The 16675-nt window shown below is 43.4% G+C and overlaps 1 protein-coding gene and 1 pseudogene across 4 annotated transcripts in view; one reads left to right on the forward strand and one right to left on the reverse strand.

The window, feature by feature from the left end:
* LOC130295782 (uncharacterized) overlaps positions 1-16675 on the reverse strand; it is a 161834-nt gene that overhangs the window by 25544 nt on the left and 119615 nt on the right. The gene's annotated exons all lie outside the window — the stretch shown is intronic.
* Positions 608-780, forward strand: LOC130296061 (U2 spliceosomal RNA; annotated as a pseudogene).

Below are 16675 nucleotides of genomic sequence, written 5' to 3' on the forward strand. Positions count from 1 at the left end.
GTTTTGGCAGTGCCCCTTTGCACAGGGTCTGTTGGACGCCCTAGAACATGAACTCAGAGACTCAGTGCCCAGGAGCTGCCTATCGTACCATTCGGTGCTTTACGGCCTGTTCCCTGGGACCCACGACGTGGAGGCCATCCAGGAGGCCTGGCGCCTTATGAACTGTTTTAAGGACGCAGTGTGGCTTGCCAGGAACCGCCTCGTGATCAACAGGGAAAACATGTCCGTCCGGGACTGCCGCAGGTTCATCAAGAACCTGCTTAGAGACTATTCCATCTTGAACAGCTCGTCCGTTGATGAGGAAGAAGAGGAGTGAAGACCCCTCTACTTCTCCCATGTCTCCCTGAAGATACAGCCCAACAGTTTGGCCCTGTGATCCGCCCCCTCCCTACCCCCACATAGTCGCCCACACCCCTACCCCGATCACAGATTGTATTATTTGGTTTTTGTTTGATCTCTTGTGCCTTTCTATTGCAGGATTGAGCTGAATGTTAGAGTAGCATGGTGTGCGATGTATAGCTTAGGGAACCTTTGCTGTGTATTGTACTATCATGCTTTGTGTGACTGTAATTTATTGTACGACTTGTAATGACTGAACGGAAAATAAAGCTCTTTCAATCAAAAAAATCTGTTCTTATCAGTTTAATATCTGATACGTCCCCTATCTGGGGACCATATATTAAATGGATTTTTGAGAACGGGGGCCGATTTCGAAGCTTGCTTCCGTCGCCCTATGCATTGACCCGATATGGCAGTATCTTCGGGTACAGTGCACCACCCCCTTACAGGGTTAAAAAGAAAGATTCCTACTTTCATTGCTACCTGCTTGCTGGCTAGCCAGCTAGCCAGCCCTGTGGGCCTTGCTGCTGCTGCAGCCAAAAAACAAAAGGTGCTGCTGCTGCTTGTGTCTGGCCGCTGTTGGAGCGTCCAGGCACAGGACTTCTGCTGCTGCTGACTAAATGGCCTCCTTAATTGGATCATCTGAGCAGCCAGCACACCTGTGCAGGTAGGGCATGACATGATAGGCAGCTGCCTTAAAGCGGGTGGGTGCTGAATGTTCCTAATTGACATAACATGGGGGGTCTCCTGGCTGTTCACACAGGTGTGTCATTGCTGTACATTGACCATGCATTGCTTCTGTGGTATTGCAAAGGCAAAGACAAATGCTTCCAGCCATCCATTGCACTAATGGATTGGTCATCAGCTGGCTGTCTATGTCCCGCATCAATATAGACCAAAGTACAGAGGGTTAGGCTATGCTATTGTGCACCTACCTAATGCATCAGAAGGTGCGAGGCCCTTGCTAAATTCTGTGCACAGACTTTGAGATCTATGCTTTAGACTGTATCTAAACCTGCTCCAACATGGACTGACATTCTGGCCTACTTTCAGCTGATGCGACTTGTCTGTCGCTGAACAGTCGCTTTTTATGTATTCAGCACCTATGTATAATGTTGTAAAAATGCTCTAGAAGCTAAAGTCGCAGAAATGTCACACATATTTGGCCTGCAACTTTCTGTGCGACAAATTCAGACAGGAAAAATCAGTATAAATCCTTAGAAAATTATCCCCCAGTATCTCCATCTGCTGGCGGTATTGAATAAGCATTGCTGCACTGATAGGGTATGCATTAGACGAAAAAAAAAGAAGAAAAAGAAGAATAATACGCCGAGAAAAGAGGCGAAAAGGAGAAAAACGTGAAAAAACATGAAAAAAAAGTAAGAGGAAGAGAAGGGAAAAAAAGGTGGAAATGGGTTTAGAAGTGATTTCGGCGGAGAAATATATATATATATATATATATATATATATATATATATATATATATATATACGCACACACACACACATATATATAAACGTATTCTCCGTTGAGATATTGCAGCCGCTGCTGTGTCCAGGCCCAGGAGCCTTAGCACTGTGCTGTGATGTCACTCAATACCACTGACATCACTAGGTGTAAACAACATCTCACCTTTGCTGTGTATGTGACTATGGAGCTGGTTGGTGATGTCGTCTATTATGGCCTTCATAGAAGTAACAGGAGATTGTTGCATCCATCTATACAGGCCTACCTCCTCCCCTACAGCCTGCCTGTCCATCTCCAAAAATACCCTTTTTAATAATTATACGCTCCTCCTTTGCATTGAAAAAAAGCAAACAAAAAAAGTTGCCAGATGTGGCCATCCTTTCATCCATTTGCCCTTCTACATCTATTTTCCCAAACCATGTACTCATACTGTTATTATGCCGCCAAGTAATTAGACTACCAGGCCCAAAAATTATGGATTATAAAAGGATAGCAGCATTAGTGAAAAATACACATTTTGAACCCAAAAACCCATTTGAATTTTTAAGTTCAAAATACAGGCCTACCTCCTCCCCTTCAGCCTGCCTGTCCATCTCCAAAAATACCCTTTTTAATAATTATACGCTCCTCCTTTGCATTGAAAAAAAGCAAACAGTAAAGTTGCCAGATGCGGCCATCGTTTCATCCATTTGTCCTTCTGCATCTATTTTCCCAAACCATGCACTCATACTGTTATTATGTCGCCAAGTAATTAGACTACCTGGCCCAAAAATTATGGATTATAAAAGGGTAGCAGCATAAGGGAACATTACCGTATTTATCGGGGTGTACCACGCATCCGCCTATAACACACACCCTCATTTTATCAAGGATATTTGGGTAAAATAATTTTTTTACCCAAATATCCTTCATAAAATGAGGGTGCGTGTGTGTGCATGTGTATACCCCGATACACTGCTTCTCACCCCACAGAGCCCCCAGGAAAGGCAGGGGGAGAGAGGCCGTCGCTGCCTGCTTCTCTCCCCCTGCCTTTCCTGGGGTCTAGAGCCCTGCTACCGCCTCTTCTCTCCCCCTGCTATCGGCGCCGCTGCCCCTTCTCTCCCCCTGGCTATCGGTGCCGCTGTCCCATTGCCAGCGCCGATAGCCAGGGGGAGAGAAGCGGTGTCGGCAATGGGGCAGCTGCACCGATAGCCAGGGGGAGATAAGGGGCAGCGGCACCCATTGCCGTCGCCGCTGCCCCGTTGCCTCCCCCATCCCTAGTTGTATAATTAACTGTTGCCGGGGTCGGGTCCGCGCTGCTTCAGGCCTTCGGTGTGCGTCCCCTACATCATTGCTATGCGTTGCGAGACGCAATGACGAGTGATGTCACTCGTCATTGCGCCGCGCATAGCAACGACGCAAGGGATGCACCCCGGAGTCCTGAAGCAGCGCTGACCCGACCCCAGCAACAGGTAATTATACAACCGGGGATGGGGGAGGCAACAGGGAAGCGGCGCCGGTAATGGGTGCCGCTGCCCCTTCTTTCTTTCTTTCTACCTCCTCCCCTACAGCCTGCCTGTCCATCTCCAAAAATACCCTTTTTAATAATTATACGCTCCTCCTTTGCATTGAAAAAAAGCAAACAGTAAAGGTGCCAGATGCGGCCATCCTTTCATCCATTTGTCCTTCTGCATCTATTTTCCCAAACCATGCACTCATACTGTTATTATGTCGCCAAGTAATTAGACTACCTGGCCCAAAAATTATGGATTATAAAAGGATAGCAGCATAAGGGAAAAATACATATTTTGAACCCAAAAACCCATTTGAGTTTTTAAGTTCAAAATACAGGCCTACCTCCTCCCCATCAGCCTGCCTGTCCATCTCCAAAAATACCTTTTTTAATAATTATGCACTCTTCATTTGCTTTGGAAAAACAAACAGTTAAGTTGCCATATGCTGCTATCCTTCCATCGATTTGTGCTTCTACACCTATGTTTTTACAAATAAATTACCATATAGAGTGGGCATGTGTAGAAATAACTTACTAAATATAACCAATACCCTATTTAAAATTTACCTTTTATTATATCTTATTAAAATATTACAATTTTTAAATCTCCAGCGATCTGCTGTATATATAGATAATTAATGATGCTCACATAAACCTGATAACCATATGTGTCAGAGGTATGTATACTTGGACAATAATATATATATAAATCACCAATACAATAAAGCAATAACGTTGGATGGCACTTACGTATTGTGGATTATGCTTTCTTTTCAGTCCTATAGGGGGAGACTGTCATAGGGTAAGATAAAGTTAGAATATTGCTCTGATGTATTCAATATTGATGATGTAATCTAACTGACACTCCTATTACAACAGATCCTCACCCTACCTAACAGCGGGGGAGGCGCCCCCACTTCAACCGTTGACTCTCCACTCCCTATAGCTGACTATAACCATAGTATACATGCATGACAATACAAAGCATACCTTTAATGTATATAATGATGCATCATTATACAGCACATCTATGTGTACAAAAAGTGATAAATAATAAATAAATAAATAAATCCTTCACCAAATCATGAGATAATGGAACAAAAATAAATGAAGGATAAAATGTAAACCTTTAGAGTACCTCTACGCGTTTCCCCCCGGCAATAAGCTAGTACCCGGGGTTCCTCAGGAGGTTTTTACCAAAAAAGGTACTGTGCAGGAGCAAGTGGAGACAATGTCACAAAAAATCATTGACCCACAAGTATTTTCTGCACAGGGAGGCATGCATACAATCAAACTGCATGCCACACTATATTCAGCCATTATGCCCATATTTATAGTAAGGATGATAACTCACATTGTGTTCACGTGTGATGCTGGCCAGCGTCTCCATGTGAGGCTCCAAACAACAATCGTCACTTCCGGGTATCAGCCGGAAGTGACGTAAATGATCCGTCGAGTGGGGCACATAGAAATGTCTCTATACGGGCAAAATTAATCAAATATGACTAATACCCCTAGTGAAAAGGACATATGGTACACTCGGTGTTCTTAATAGTGAGTTATACCAATTTTTGAAATTATATTTCATAGATGGAAACCGGAAATGACGGATGCGTTCCACCGGTTCTTGTTAGGTGGAACGCAACTCATCTCGTATCCTCCTGACCATGAATATGACGAGTGCGTTCCACCGGTTCTCTCCAGGTGGAGCGCAACTCGTCCACCTCATTTATAATTATAGATGTGTCCAGTGCGTCCCACCTAGACAGCAACTGGAACGCATACATGATGATACATCTATAAATTGGTTAGATCACATAAAAATTGTTATTACACAGAATATATTTAGTTTTGATTAAATATGGAGATAACATTTCCAAGAAATTGGGCAGACTGTTTTTTATATATATTATGTATATTACCATAGACAATGTTTAGGCTGGACAGAAGTTATAGAACTGTAAGAACCTCTAGTACAAAAGAGGAGAGAAGGGGAAAGAAACGAAAGAGAGGAATGAAGGAGAAATAAAATTCTTCCAATATTCTCTAAAAATACTAATACCCCACAGTTCATGATTACAACATTCCTGGACCTTAGAACCAGGATTTTTTGGCCAGTTTTCTTTTTCCCGCGGAACATATACAAACATGTTTGTTGCTCATTTTTATCCATGTCATATAAAATGAAATGAAGTAATTTAAATAAATATTGCCAGTGTTCATTCAATAAAGCTCTGAAATGTCAATTGATCATTGAGTCCTTTAGGAAAGACGCAATCCATCCTAAAAATCCATTGTGTTTCTTTTCTCAACATGGCTCTATCCCAATCTCCACCCCTTGCATTTTTTCTTACCATCTCTATGACTTTAAAAGTAAGACACCTTGTGTCACCCTCATGATACTCCCAAGTATGACGTGCCACAGAGGTGTCCCTCCTATGTCTCACGTCACCAAGGTGTTCCCCCACTCTACGTCTCAGCTCCCTTCTTGTCTTGCCTACGTAGTTTTTGGGGCAGGGGCAGGAGATTAAATATATCAGACCAACGCTTCTACAATTGGCAAAATCTCGAATGAAATATGTTTTACCAGTTACGGCGCTGCTGAAAGTTCTACCCTGACCAATATATGGACATGCCACACAGCCGCTACATCTGAAGGTACCCGTAGGTCTTCTGTCCAACCAGGTACCCTCCGGTGCAGGACGACTATAGTGGCTATGTATAATCCGATCACCTATAGAGCGTCCTCTTCTGTAAGTCACAGAGGGTCTATGGGTCACAAAGTCTGCTACATCAGGATCAGCCAGTAGAACACCCCAGTGGCGTCTTAGCACTGTCAGTACTTTCTGGTTTTGATTGTCATAAGTACCTATCAAACGTATGATTTTTCCTTCATCCGTTTTTTGTTTAGGGGTAAGAAGAGAAACTCTATCACGGGTGCATGCATCTTTAAAAGCCTGTGTCAGGGGTGCGGATGGATATCCTCTGTCAGTAAATCTCCTTTTTAGATCCTGTGCCTGATCATAGAAATCCTCAGGATTCGAACAATTTCGACGTAATCTAAGGTACTGACCTTTTGGTATACCTATTTTTTGTTTGGTGGGATGGTAGCTGTCCCATCTTAGTAGGCTGTTAGAGGCAGTGGGTTTTCTATAGGTTTTTGTACTTAGATATCCATCTGGCCCCTTTTTTATAATAACATCCAAAAATGGAAGGCTAGTGAGACTAAATTCGCTGGTAAAGGTGAGACCGATGTTATTGATATTTAGTTCCTCCACAAACCTCTTAAAAGAAATATCCGTACCTGCCCAGAGTATCAGGATGTCATCAATATAACGCCCCCAGAAAATTATCTGGGGGTTCCACCAAAGATCTTCTTCCCCAAAAACAACGGTGTCCTCCCACCAGCCCAGGAGCAAATTTGCGTAGGTGGGGGCACAAGGGCTCCCCATCGCAGTGCCCCTGAGCTGGTGGAAGAACTTACCGTTGAATGTAAAGTAATTATGGGAAAGAATAAAATTAAGCAATGTAATAACAAAAGAACTGTGGGTTCTGAAATGATTTCCTCTACTTTGGAGAAAATGATTTACTGCATCCAGACCACTCACATGTGGAATGCTGCTGTATAATGCCTCCACATCGATCGACCCCAAAATGATGTCCGGGCCGATAGTGATCCCCTCTAACTTGTTCAGTAAATCGGTCGTATCCCTGATGTATGAGGGGAGACTAGTGACGAACTGGCGAAGAAAAGAATCCAAATAAATCCCAACATTCTGCGTGAGGGATCCCACCCCTGACACTATGGGTCTACCCTTGAGAGGGGTTAGCCCCTTGTGCACCTTGGGAAGTGCATAGAAAGTTGGAATTATTGGAGATTTAGGTAACATAAATGCCAGCTCGTCACTAGAAATCAACTTGTCATCCAGGGCTGATGTCAAGAAGTTTTCAAGTTCCTCCAAAAAAACCCTTGTTGGGTCTTCTCTCAGAATCCCATATGTGGATCTGTCATTAAGCAGGGCATTGACCATCTTGAGATATTGTTCATGATTCATAACTACCAGATTCCCACCCTTATCCGCATTTTTGAAGATAAGATTTTTATCTTGTTCAATATCAGAGAGAGCCTCACGTTCTGTTGGAGTAAGATTATTATCGATGGCATCCCTCCAATTAATTTTTTTCAGATCTTTAATTACTAAGCTCACAAAAATATCAATGCAGTTTGTATCTGATATTGGGGGCATTCTGGTACTTTTTGGTTTCAGGGATGTGAAAGGTCCCTCCCCCAGGTTTCTCTGACCTTCTTCCCAGAGCTCAGCTAGAATTCTGACCTCTGATAGATCAATGTCTCCCAGACCCAAAGTTCGAGTCTGATCTCGTTCTTGGGTTTTAAAGAATTTTTTCCATCTGAGCTTTCTTGCAAACAGGTTTATATCCTTTGCCCAAATAAACGGATCAAACGATGTTGTTGGGACAAAGGATGAACCCTTCGCGAGTACCTGTAGCTCATCATGTGAAAAAACCTTTTCAGTCAGATTTATGATGTGTTTAGTATCTATCACTGTTTCCCTGGGGGATCCTGCGTACGAGTCCGTAGTTCGTATTGGGTCTCCCCCCTTTGTCCCTCTAAAAAAGAGGAAGAAGAGGAGGAAGGTACATTGTACCCTGATGCCCCTCGTCCTTGACCCTTCCATTTGCGTGGTCTCCCTCTTGACCTGTTTCCGGAGGAACTTGAAAACTTCTTGACATCAGCCCTGGATGACAAGTTGATTTCTAGTGACGAGCTGGCATTTATGTTACCTAAATCTCCAATAATTCCAACTTTCTATGCACTTCCCAAGGTGCACAAGGGGCTAACCCCTCTCAAGGGTAGACCCATAGTGTCAGGGGTGGGATCCCTCACGCAGAATGTTGGGATTTATTTGGATTCTTTTCTTCGCCAGTTCGTCACTAGTCTCCCCTCATACATCAGGGATACGACCGATTTACTGAACAAGTTAGAGGGGATCACTATCGGCCCGGACATCATTTTGGGGTCGATCGATGTGGAGGCATTATACAGCAGCATTCCACATGTGAGTGGTCTGGATGCAGTAAATCATTTTCTCCAAAGTAGAGGAAATCATTTCAGAACCCACAGTTCTTTTGTTATTACATTGCTTAATTTTATTCTTTCCCATAATTACTTTACATTCAACGGTAAGTTCTTCCACCAGCTCAGGGGCACTGCGATGGGGAGCCCTTGTGCCCCCACCTACGCAAATTTGCTCCTGGGCTGGTGGGAGGACACCGTTGTTTTTGGGGAAGAAGATCTTTGGTGGAACCCCCAGATAATTTTCTGGGGGCGTTATATTGATGACATCCTGATACTCTGGGCAGGTACGGATATTTCTTTTAAGAGGTTTGTGGAGGAACTAAATATCAATAACATCGGTCTCACCTTTACCAGCGAATTTAGTCTCACTAGCCTTCCATTTTTGGATGTTATTATAAAAAAGGGGCCAGATGGATATCTAAGTACAAAAACCTATAGAAAACCCACTGCCTCTAACAGCCTACTAAGATGGGACAGCTACCATCCCACCAAACAAAAAATAGGTATACCAAAAGGTCAGTACCTTAGATTACGTCGAAATTGTTCGAATCCTGAGGATTTCTATGATCAGGCACAGGATCTAAAAAGGAGATTTACTGACAGAGGATATCCATCCGCACCCCTGACACAGGCTTTTAAAGATGCATGCACCCGTGATAGAGTTTCTCTTCTTACCCCTAAACAAAAAACGGATGAAGGAAAAATCATACGTTTGATAGGTACTTATGACAATCAAAACCAGAAAGTACTGACAGTGCTAAGACGCCACTGGGGTGTTCTACTGGCTGATCCTGATGTAGCAGACTTTGTGACCCATAGACCCTCTGTGACTTACAGAAGAGGACGCTCTATAGGTGATCGGATTATACATAGCCACTATAGTCGTCCTGCACCGGAGGGTACCTGGTTGGACAGAAGACCTACGGGTACCTTCAGATGTAGCGGCTGTGTGGCATGTCCATATATTGGTCAGGGTAGAACTTTCAGCAGCGCCGTAACTGGTAAAACATATTTCATTCGAGATTTTGCCAATTGTAGAAGCGTTGGTCTGATATATTTAATCTCCTGCCCCTGCCCCAAAAACTACGTAGGCAAGACAAGAAGGGAGCTGAGACGTAGAGTGGGGGAACACCTTGGTGACGTGAGACATAGGAGGGACACCTCTGTGGCACGTCATACTTGGGAGTATCATGAGGGTGACACAAGGTGTCTTACTTTTAAAGTCATAGAGATGGTAAGAAAAAATGCAAGGGGTGGAGATTGGGATAGAGCCATGTTGAGAAAAGAAACACAATGGATTTTTAGGATGGATTGCGTCTTTCCTAAAGGACTCAATGATCAATTGACATTTCAGAGCTTTATTGAATGAACACTGGCAATATTTATTTAAATTACTTCATTTCATTTTATATGACATGGATAAAAATGAGCAACAAACATGTTTGTATATGTTCCGCGGGAAAAAGAAAACTGGCCAAAAAATCCTGGTTCTAAGGTCCAGGAATGTTGTAATCATGAACTGTGGGGTATTAGTATTTTTAGAGAATATTGGAAGAATTTTATTTCTCCTTCATTCCTCTCTTTCGTTTCTTTCCCCTTCTCTCCTCTTTTGTACTAGAGGTTCTTACAGTTCTATAACTTCTGTCCAGCCTAAACATTGTCTATGGTAATATACATAATATATATAAAAAACAGTCTGCCCAATTTCTTGGAAATGTTATCTCCATATTTAATCAAAACTAAATATATTCTGTGTAATAACAATTTTTATGTGATCTAACCAATTTATAGATGTATCATCATGTATGCGTTCCAGTTGCTGTCTAGGTGGGACGCACTGGACACATCTATAATTATAAATGAGGTGGACGAGTTGCGCTCCACCTGGAGAGAACCGGTGGAACGCACTCGTCATATTCATGGTCAGGAGGATACGAGATGAGTTGCGTTCCACCTAACAAGAACCGGTGGAACGCATCCGTCATTTCCGGTTTCCATCTATGAAATATAATTTCAAAAATTGGTATAACTCACTATTAAGAACACCGAGTGTACCATATGTCCTTTTCACTAGGGGTATTAGTCATATTTGATTAATTTTGCCCGTATAGAGACATTTCTATGTGCCCCACTCGACGGATCATTTACGTCACTTCCGGCTGATACCCGGAAGTGACGATTGTTGTTTGGAGCCTCACATGGAGACGCTGGCCAGCATCACACGTGAACACAATGTGAGTTATCATCCTTACTATAAATATGGGCATAATGGCTGAATATAGTGTGGCATGCAGTTTGATTGTATGCATGCCTCCCTGTGCAGAAAATACTTGTGGGTCAATGATTTTTTGTGACATTGTCTCCACTTGCTCCTGCACAGTACCTTTTTTGGTAAAAACCTCCTGAGGAACCCCGGGTACTAGCTTATTGCCGGGGGGAAACGCGTAGAGGTACTCTAAAGGTTTACATTTTATCCTTCATTTATTTTTGTTCCATTATCTCATGATTTGGTGAAGGATTTATTTATTTATTTATTATTTATCACTTTTTGTACACATAGATGTGCTGTATAATGATGCATCATTATATACATTAAAGGTATGCTTTGTATTGTCATGCATGTATACTATGGTTATAGTCAGCTATAGGGAGTGGAGAGTCAACGGTTGAAGTGGGGGCGCCTCCCCCGCTGTTAGGTAGGGTGAGGATCTGTTGTAATAGGAGTGTCAGTTAGATTACATCATCAATATTGAATACATCAGAGCAATATTCTAACTTTATCTTACCCTATGACAGTCTCCCCCCATAGGACTGAAAAGAAAGCATAATCCACAATACGTAAGTGCCATCCAACGTTATTGCTTTATTGTATTGGTGATTTATATATATATTATTGTCCAAGTATACATACCTCTGACACATATGGTTATCAGGTTTATGTGAGCATCATTAATTATCTATATATACAGCAGATCGCTGGAGATTTAAAAATTGTAATATTTTAATAAGATATAATAAAAGGTAAATTTTAAATAGGGTATTGGTTATATTTTCTACACCTATGTTCCCAAACCATCATACACTCATACTGTTTTCACTTTGCCAAGTTATCGGACAACCTGGCCCCAAAATTATGGATTATAAAAGGATAGCAGCATAAGGGAAAAATACACATTTTGAACCCAAAAACCCATTTGAGTTTTTAAGTTCAAAATACAGGCCTACCTCCTCCCAAACAGCCTGCCTGTCCATCTCCAAAAATAGCCTTTTAATAATTATACGCTCCTCCTTTGCATTGAAAAAAAGCAAACAGTAAAGTTGCCAGATGCGGCCATCCTTTCATCCATTTGTCCTTCTGCATCTATTTTCCCAAACCATGCACTCATACTGTTATTATGTCGCCAAGTAATTAGACTACCTTGCCCAAAAATTATGGATTATAAAAGGATAGCAGCATTAGTGAAAAATACACATTTTGAACCCAAAAACCCATTTGAGTTTTTAAGTTCAAAATACAGGCCTACCTCCTCCCCTACAGCCTGCCTGTCCATCTCCAAAAATACCCTTTTTAATAATTATACGCCCCTCCTTTGCATTGAAAAAAAGCAAACAGTAAAGTTGCCAGATGCGGCCATCCTTTCATCCATTTGTCCTTCTGCATCTATTTTCCCAAACCATGCACTCATACTGTTATTATGTCGCCAAGTAATTAGACTACCTGGCCCAAACATTATGAATTATAAAAGGATAGCAGCATTAGTGAAAAAAACACATTTTGAACCCAAAAACCCATTTGAGTTTTTAAGTTCAAAATACAGGCCTACCTCCTCCCCTACAGCCTGCCTGTCCATCTCCAAAAATACGATTTTTAATAATTATACGCCTCTCCTTTGCATTGAAAAAAAGCAAACAGTAAAGTTGCCAGATGCGGCCATCCTTTCATCCATTTGTCCTTCTGCATCTATTTTCCCAAACCATGCACTCATACTGTTATAATGTCGCCAAGTAATTAGACTACCTGGCCCAAAAATTATGGTTTATAAAAGGATAGCAGCATTAGTGAAAAATACACATTTTGAACCCAAAAACCCATTTGAGTTTTTACGTTCAAAATACAGGCCTACCTCCTCCCCTACAGCCTGCCTGTCCATCTCCAAAAATACCCTTTTAATAATTATACGCTCCTCCTTTGCATTGAAAAAAAGCAAACAGTAAAGGTGCCAGATGCGGCCATCCTTTCATCCATTTGTCCTTCTGCATCTATTTTCCCAAACCATGCACTCATACTGTTATTATGTCGCCAAGTAATTAGACTACCTGGCCCAAAAATTATGGATTATAAAAGGATAGCAGCATAAGGGAAAAATACATATTTTGAACCCAAAAACCCATTTGAGTTTTTAAGTTCAAAATACAGGCCTACCTCCTCCCCATCAGCCTGCCTGTCCATCTCTAAAAATACCCTTTTTTAATAATTATGCACTCTTCATTTGCTTTGGAAAAACAAACAGTTAAGATGCCATATGCTGCTATCCTTTCATCGATTTGTGCTTCTACACCTATGTTCCCAAACCATCATACACTCATACTGTTTTCACTTTGCCAAGTTATCGGACAACCTGGCCCCAAAATTATGGATTATAAAAGGATAGCAGCATAAGGGAAAAATACAAATTTTGAACCCAAAAACCCATTTGAGTTTTTAAGTTCAAAATACAGGCCTACCTCCTCCCCTACAGCCTGCCTGTCCATCTCCAAAAATAGCCTTTTAATAATTATACGCTCCTCCTTTGCATTGAAAAAAAGCAAACAGTAAAGTTGCCAGATGCGGCCATCCTTTCATCCATTTGTCCTTCTGCATCTATTTTCCCAAACCATGCACTCATACTGTTATTATGTCGCCAAGTAATTAGACTACCTGGCCCAAAAATTATGGATTATAAAAGGGTAGCAGCATAAGGGAACATTACCGTATTTATCGGGGTGTACAACGCACCGGCCTATAACACGCACCCTCATTTTACCAAGGATATTTGGGTAAAAAAAGTTTTTACCCAAATATCTTTCATAAAATGAGGGTGCGTGTGTGTGCATGTGTGTACCCCGATACACTGCTTCTCAACCCACAGAGCCCCCAGGAAAGGCAGGGGGAGAGAGGCCGTCGCTGCCTGCTTCTCTCCCCCTGCCTTTCCTGGGGTCTAGAGCCCTGCTACCGCCGCTTCTCTCCCCCTGCTATCGGCACCGCTGCCCCTTCTCTCCCCCTGGCTATCGGTGCCGCTGTCCCATTGCCAGCGCCGATAGCAAGGGGGAGAGAAGCGGCGCCGGTAATGGGGCAACGGCACCGATAGCCAGGGGGGCATAAGGGGCAGCGGCACCCATTGCCGGCGCCGCTGCCCCGTTGCCTCCCCCATCCCTAGTTGTATAATTACCTGTTGCCGGGGTCGGGTCCAAGCTGCTTCAGGCCTCTGTTGTGCGTCCCCTGCATCATTGCTATGCGTTGCGAGACGCAATGACGAGTGACGTCTCTCGTCATTGCGCCGCGCCATGCAAAGCATAGCAACGACGCAGGGAATGCACACCGGAGGCCTGAAGCAGCGCTGACCCGACCCCAGCAACAGGTAATTATACAACCGGCGATGGGGGAGGCAACGGGGCAGCGGCACCGGCAATGGGTGCCGCTGCCCCTTCTTTCCCCCTGTCTGTCGACATCGCTGCCCCATTGCCGGCACCGTTTCTCTCCCCCTGGCTATCGGCGCCGGCAATGGGGCAGCGGCACTGATAGCCAGGGGGAGAGAAGGGGCAGCAGCGCCGATAGCAGGGGTAACCATCATACACTCATACTGTTTTCACTTTGCCAAGTTATCGGACAACCTGGCCCCAAAATTATGGATTATAAAAGGATAGCAGCATAAGGGAAAAATACACATTTTGAACCCAAAAACCCATTTGAGTTTTTAAGTTCAAAATACAGGCCTACCTCCTCCCCTACAGCCTGCCTGTCCATCTCCAAAAATACCCTTTTTAATAATTATACGCTCCTCCTTTGCATTGAAAAAAAGCAAACAGTAAAGTTGCCAGATGCGGCCATCCTTTCATCCATTTGTCCTTCTGCATCTATTTTCCCAAACCATGCACTCATACTGTTATTATGTCGCCAAGTAATTAGACTACCTGGCCCAAACATTATGAATTATAAAAGGATAGCAGCATTAGTGAAAAAAACACATTTTGAACCCAAAAACCCATTTGAGTTTTTAAGTTCAAAATACAGGCCTACCTCCTCCCCTACAGCCTGCCTGTCCATCTCCAAAAATACGATTTTTAATAATTATACGCCTCTCCTTTGCATTGAAAAAAAGCAAACAGTAAAGTTGCCAGATGCGGCCATCCTTTCATCCATTTGTCCTTCTGCATCTATTTTCCCAAACCATGCACTCATACTGTTATAATGTCGCCAAGTAATTAGACTACCTGGCCCAAAAATTATGGTTTATAAAAGGATAGCAGCATTAGTGAAAAATACACATTTTGAACCCAAAAACCCATTTGAGTTTTTACGTTCAAAATACAGGCCTACCTCCTCCCCTACAGCCTGCCTGTCCATCTCCAAAAATACCCTTTTAATAATTATACGCTCCTCCTTTGCATTGAAAAAAAGCAAACAGTAAAGGTGCCAGATGCGGCCATCCTTTCATCCATTTGTCCTTCTGCATCTATTTTCCCAAACCATGCACTCATACTGTTATTATGTCGCCAAGTAATTAGACTACCTGGCCCAAAAATTATGGATTATAAAAGGATAGCAGCATAAGGGAAAAATACATATTTTGAACCCAAAAACCCATTTGAGTTTTTAAGTTCAAAATACAGGCCTACCTCCTCCCCATCAGCCTGCCTGTCCATCTCTAAAAATACCCTTTTTTAATAATTATGCACTCTTCATTTGCTTTGGAAAAACAAACAGTTAAGATGCCATATGCTGCTATCCTTTCATCGATTTGTGCTTCTACACCTATGTTCCCAAACCATCATACACTCATACTGTTTTCACTTTGCCAAGTTATCGGACAACCTGGCCCCAAAATTATGGATTATAAAAGGATAGCAGCATAAGGGAAAAATACAAATTTTGAACCCAAAAACCCATTTGAGTTTTTAAGTTCAAAATACAGGCCTACCTCCTCCCCTACAGCCTGCCTGTCCATCTCCAAAAATACCCTTTTTAATAATTATACGCTCCTCCTTTGCATTGAAAAAAAGCAAACAGTAAAGTTGCCAGATGCGGCCATCCTTTCATCCATTTGTCCTTCTGCATCTATTTTCCCAAACCATGCACTCATACTGTTATTATGTCGCCAAGTAATTAGATTACCTGGCCCAAAAATTATGGATTATAAAAGGTTAGCAGCATAAGGGAACATTACCGTATTTATCGGGGTGTACATCACACCGGCCTATAACACGCACCCTCATTTTACCAAGGATATTTGGGTAAAAAAAGTTTTTACCCAAATATCCTTCATAAAATGAGGGTGCGTGTGTGTGCATGTGTGTACCTCGATACACTGCTTCTCAACCCACAGAGCCCCCAGGAAAGGCAGGGGGAGAGAGGCCGTCGCTGCCTGCTTCTCTCCCCCTGCCTTTCCTGGGGTCTAGAGCCCTGCTACCGCCGCTTCTCTCCCCCTGCTATCGGCGCCGCTGCCCCTTCTCTCCCCCTGGCTATCGGTGCCGCTGTCCCATTGCCAGCGCCGATAGCCAGGGGGAGCGAAGCTGCGCCGGCAATGTGGCACCGGCACCGATAGCCAGGGGGAGATAAGGGGCAGCGGCACCCATTGCCGTCGCCGCTGCCCCGTTGCCTATCCCATCCCTAGTTGTATAATTACCTGTTGCCGGGGTCGGGTCCGCGCTGCTTCAGGCCTCCGGTGTGCGTCCCCTGCATCATTGTTATGCGTTGCGAGACGCAATGACGAGTGACGTCACTCGTCATTGCACCGCGCCATGCAGCGCATAGCAACGACGCAGGGGATGCACACCGGAGGCCTGAAGCAGCGCTGACCCGACCCCAGCAACAGGTAATTATACAACCGGGGATGGGGGAGGCAACGGGGCAGCGGCGCCGGCAATGGGTGCCGCTGCCCCTTCTTTCTTTCTTTCTACCTCCTCCCCTACAGCCTGCCTGTCCATTTCCAAAAATACCCTTTTTAATAATTATACGCTCCTCCTTTGCATTGAAAAAAAGCAAACAGTAAAGTTGCCAGATGCGGCCATCCTTTCATCCA

This window comes from Hyla sarda, chromosome 11 (assembly GCF_029499605.1).
Source record: "Hyla sarda isolate aHylSar1 chromosome 11, aHylSar1.hap1, whole genome shotgun sequence".
NCBI lineage: Eukaryota > Metazoa > Chordata > Amphibia > Anura > Hylidae > Hyla > Hyla sarda.